Source organism: Trachinotus anak, unplaced genomic scaffold (genome assembly GCF_046630095.1).
Source record: "Trachinotus anak isolate AG129_WGS33_773 ecotype Australia unplaced genomic scaffold, CSIRO_AGI_Tana_v1 ptg000016l, whole genome shotgun sequence".
Taxonomy (NCBI): domain Eukaryota; kingdom Metazoa; phylum Chordata; class Actinopteri; order Carangiformes; family Carangidae; genus Trachinotus; species Trachinotus anak.
Window position 1 is genome coordinate 7,483,106 of NW_027273867.1, and position 5,613 is coordinate 7,488,718.

At 42.1% G+C, this 5,613-nt stretch overlaps 1 long non-coding RNA gene across 1 annotated transcript; it reads left to right on the forward strand.

Annotated features, from left to right (window-relative positions):
• The first annotated feature begins 653 nt into the window (after window positions 1–653).
• On the forward strand, window positions 654–5,208 carry LOC139634318 (uncharacterized). The gene is made up of 3 exons (XR_011693943.1): window positions 654–761; window positions 4,437–4,499; window positions 4,743–5,208. It is a non-coding gene; the product is annotated as an uncharacterized lncRNA (long non-coding RNA).
• The last annotated feature ends 405 nt before the right edge of the window (window positions 5,209–5,613 follow it).

Genomic DNA, 5,613 nt, shown 5'->3' on the forward strand with positions numbered 1-5,613 from the left:
ACACCCACGTGATTGATTACCATGCCAACATTGGCCTGGCATCCATACAACTTCCTTCAGCTGGCTGAAAATCACATGCGACATGATTATGCTTTACTTGATTAACCTTTATTTAAGCAGAAACCAACTACAAAAAGGATATGTAAAAATCAAACCCAATGTAAAAGAAGTCACAGTGGAGGCTGTTAAAGACAAAACACCTGCTGAGACATCTCTGATTGGAGTGAGGCCAGGCGCACAACACACCAAAACAGAACAGCAGCAGTTTTTATACTTTATGTGATGTAACATGGATTTACACTTTAAAGCTGCACTAATCAGTATTTTTACATTTACAATTGATCAAATTGCAATGTTTAATGTGAAAGGTGATACTTATAGTGACTAACCCACAGAGAATTATCAGCCAATTCTGCTCCACAGAGCCTTTAGCAGCTTTAAACTCATTGTTGTGGTTTCAACTTTTTTGATTCAGTCCCACAACTCTCATCAAGCAGCTGTTTTTCAGTAAAACAGTTCAATTGGGAGAGAATGCATAAAAACAAGAGAAGTGAGAGATGTAAGTGTCTTTGGCAACTAGACCCCATCATGATGTCGTCTTGTTTGAAAAGGTGAGGCCATGCGTCGTATAGGAAAAAGCTCAGGTGGTGGTGGGAAGAAGAGAACGCTGAAGATCTGGATGTGATGACGACCTGGCACTGGATATGAAGACTGGAGGTGGATGAAGGAGGAGGCGCCGAAATGACAGCTGACAGCAGAAGGTAGGGGAGAACAGATTTTGTAAAAGTTTGACAGCAGCAACGTGATCGGCTGGTTGAGAAAGGGGTGAAATCTCTCGGTTACCAAAAACACCAGTAGTCAGCAGGATGACAGGTCGGGAGCAAGAGAGAACCAAGCACAAAGATTCCTGATGCGAGCCTTTCTGATTGAACTTAATGCTGAGCTTCATTCATGACAAACCCACTGCACACTACCCACCCAACACCACACAGCAGACAGACAAAGCTTTAGCATCAAGCTGGTGAACATAGCACCTGCGAGCTAATGATCAAGACACATTTCTTAGGGGTTGGTGAATGGAAAAAAACAAAGCTTTATTTTAATAAAGTTGACGCAAACCACCTCTGATGCTCCGTGTCTGCTGGATGTGGTAATAAGCTTTGTAACTGCATGTCAGAAATGTGTCTGATTTTCAGCTGGTTGTTCTGCCCCCAAGTGGCAAAAACAAACAAAAAAAAAAACAAAACTGAAGCTTTAAGTCCTCTTTTTAATTAATTGAAAAACTGTTTTACATTTAAAAGTGTAAACTAATCTGACATCAATAGGTTTATTTGATTTCATCAATTATTTCATTAAAAACGCACATGTCACGACATGGAAAACAAAGGTTCAGCAAATATATCTGGAGAATCCTGGAGAATCTGTATTTAGTAAAAGTTTTTTTTGCCATTGCTGTATTTGGCCGTTACAACATCTCCAGCAATGTGAGGCCTGATTATATTCCATTATCACATTGATAGTTCTTATTAATCAGCTTAAAACCTGCTAAATCAATATCTGGGTAGTTGACGGGAAGTTCCATTCAGGACGGCATGAAAATGACTGCGCTGAGCAGACATGACTGTAACTGATGTCACTGAGGAGCTATTTTTAGCCAGCTCGCCTGGTTCACAGTCTGAATATAAAATGCTTTTGCTCTAATTACCTCCCTGGACATCGATCCCAGCTGAGCAAATCACCATCATTTCCTTTGCTGGCGTCGCTAACACAGCTAATCTGTTATGATACAGGAATGACGGAAGGAGAATGAGAGGGCAATCACGAGTGCGTGTCTGAATTAGCCCTTTATTTTTGTCAGCTACACTTGCTCGAGCTAATGTTTTCACGCTGCAGTGTGTGGTGGGAGAGAGTGCACCGGATGGGTGCACACCTAACGGGACACTGACACCCCGGTTCATCCGCCGGCTCTAACGCATGTTGGCTGTGTGACTCATGCGCCCTTGTGCTCACCGGGAATAAATTGCCCTGCAATGCATTGTGGTCCACGGAGAGCAGGGTAACATTCATTATGTGCTCGCCACAGGGTAAGTCAAGGAGGTTGGAGGGAGGGGACCAAGACTCGGGTCTGAAATTAGAACTGTGGAGTTTTACAGCCACAACGCGGCAGAGGAAGCGCTCACCTCTTTTCACCTCGCATTCAGGGTTCCCCATCTCTCCACCCATCTGTGCTGCATCCCTTCTTTTCATGTCTGGTGTTTATCTTCACTTCTCCACCAGTCCCTTTCATCCTGCCTCCTCCTCCCTCCTCCTCCTCCTCCTCCTCCTCTTCTTCCCACCACTCTCCTTCTTTGCTTTCTCATCCTAGACAGACCAGAGACAGAGAAAGGGAGAGAGAAAGAGAGAGAGAGAGAGAGATCCCCCACACATGCCAGATCAATGGCGGCGATAGGCAGAGCCTCTGAGAGTCAGCAGAGGAAATTACACGGCCGTGCTCACTGCCAGCAGATTTCTTATTTCCAAAAGCCTCTCGTTCCAGCCTCTCATCTTGATTTCCAGAGCTCTGATAAGTTCCACTGATGCCGACTTAAAAGGAGGGTAATGTGGCGGTGTCTCTCTCCCTCATTCTCTCCTCTGCTTTGTGTGAACAGTATCCACTTAATAAAGCCTTTACTCCAGTCCTCAGCTGACTATAATGAAGCATGAATGTGAGTCATTGTGCTGTGAAGCAGTCATGATAATGTTTGGAGTAAATGGGACAGCATTTCTTTTGTGCAGAAGCTTACTGTCTCTACTGTGCCCTTGTGTGACCTCTGGACATATCCAGGATGTGAGTGCGTGTGTGTGTGTGTGTTGTGGAGAGTGGTGTGTGAAGGGGGGTGGGTAGGCATTGGAGTGCTGGATGAGTGACAGAAGAGAGCATCTGTCAGAGAAACACACTAGCAGACAACTCATACATTATTCACTAAATGGAAGCATAATACAAGCAGGAGGCATGAGCATACATGGTTGTGTGAGTGTGTGTGTGTGTGTGTGTGTGTGTGTGTGTGTGTGTGTGTGTGTGTGTGTGTGTGTGCTTGCTGGCTTGTGTTTATGTTTTTCATGACTCATGTTTAAGTGAAATGTGAGCTAGAGACAGATGAATGAGGTGACAACACTTGACATGAAAACAAGAGGGGAACAATTGCCTGACAATTACCTAGGAATGTCTTCATAAAAGCAGATCTACATTGATAATAAAATCCAACTTATGGCCAAACATATACCTGGGTCAAGTCTGGCCCATATATTTCCACATCTGCACAGTATTGTCTGACAGCCATAAGATTTTGTGTGGGTGTGCCAGAATTGGTCCAGTTGTGGAAGTAGCATGTGCAGTATATGGACCAGATTTGGACCATGGGCCAGAAGAAAACAAGCATGTGGCCCAAATATGGGCCAGATTTATTTTGCTACATGGGTAAGATGTCATTTTTTATTTAAAATTAAAACAACCAAAAGATGTTTGTCTGTAATGATCTGGTCAAATTCAAAATTCACAGTAGATAAGCACAACATGCTCAACATACTCAGGAGAGGGGCGTTCCTTACATGCACGCCCTGTAAAGGCTATCGTTCTCTTGGCTAATGTAAATAGGGAAAACTGGTGAGTTGTGCCAATCATGACTCCAATCTGAGAAGTAATGTGTGGAAGCATTTTTGCCTCAACACTAGAGATGAACAGATTGTGGATGACAGTAAGACTCTTTTCTGACTTTTTAAAATGCAGCTGCCTCACAGAAGCATTAGCTTGTCATTCAAGTGAAGCAGTTGAGGCACCGCAAACAAATGGAACAACATCAGAATTGCAGTTTAATTTTGTATTTGGCTACGTGGGTTGCATTGGACTTACTTCGAATGGATGACATGTTTGTTCAGATTTGTTCTGACGGTGATAGCCAGGGTCGGAGGAATTATGTTTTCATGTTGTCCGTCCGTAAGTACGTCCGTCCCATTCTCATGAACACAAAATCCAGGGAATTTCTTCAAATTTGGCACACACATTCAATTGGATTCAAGAATGAACTGATTACATTCTGGTGATCAAAGGTCAAAGGTCAATGTTAGTGTGTCCTCACAAAACACTTTTTAGCCATAACTCAAGACTTCACACAGCAATTATGACAAGTTTTAAAACAAATTAGTCAATACTTTACATAATTCTGGATGAACAGGGACTGAAACAAGTCTGAGTGGCTGAGCCGTAAAACCACGAGGCTGTAATTCTAGTGACGGCCCTAATATGTATATGTATTTTTGTTAGTTTTCTTGTTTGCATCCAGGTATTAATCCATTTGTCTGTACAAAAACAAAAAGCCAAAAAAGAAACAAAAAAAAAACAACATATACACATAAACATATACATATTTTCTAGTTTTCCTTAAATCTATAATTTCCAGAATTGAGTCTGGGGATATCCAGGGATCTCTGATGGAAATGGCTGCTGTGATAATTGGTTTCTGGTGAGTCTCCGCATTTTCATGTAACAAGAAAATGTTTTTTTCTAATTGTATGCCAAAACAATCATATTTTGTATGTTGATAGTCTGTTAATTGATATATATATATCTGTATTTCCGCTGCAGCATGGTATGAACTGGACGTGTATTATCCACTTCAGTGCATTTTGATGCTAACAGGTATGGATGGCTGATGCATCCATGCTGTCTTTAACCGTCTGTCCATTCCTTTTCTTCCTCTCCCAAGAGACAGACACAAAACCCTCTCCTCAGCATTCCTCAGGCATCACATGGGGGGGTCGTGGTTACATTGTCGCACCGATCCTTGACCCCATCCTGTCACTGAACACAGCGCCCCTTCTTCAACCCTGCCTCCTTCTTCCTCCTCTGACTCCATCCCCCACCTCCCTTCAACCTCCCAGTTACTGTCTCTGAAGTCCTACGTTCTGACCGTCCAATTAAACCTCTGTGTCTCAACTTCTTCACTGACATCAGTTACTATATTACTTGTGTTGTGTTAATGGTCAAAATAAAAAATAATAGATAGGGCCATTATGACAAAGTGAATCATTAAATTAGTCGATGTAAACATTTATTCAGAGACAAAAAAATCTGTATTGCTACTGATCAATACTGTCATTTTTCTCCTCCATTGTACACGTTGCTCCAGAATTAATTTACAAATTCTTTCTCCTTTTATTCTTTTATGTTCCCGCAGCACACTGCAGTTTCAGACTCAGGGTAGAACATTTCAAAAATGATTATACATTTTCTTTGAACTTTCTTTGAATTTTGTATTTTTCTCTCCTTTGTCTCCAGTTGGAATAAAGAATGGATTTTCTGTCTCTTTCTCTTTCCTGCTCTCTGGGGGTAAAACTCAGGGAGAAAAAAAAAGAAAAAGACAACAACAGTGTAAGGACATGGTTTCCTGGTGGTGATGTTTCTCCAAGGGAAGGATCAGACTGCTGACATCTCTTCCCTGGATATACAGAAAACTGCAGTCAGCTGCTGCAGCTATTATATTTGAGTCCGTCTTCATCTGTGTTGCTTCTGACAGAAGAGCACCTCAGAGTTTCTGCTTGAAATCTTTAATCTGTAGACTGCACCACAGCACATTT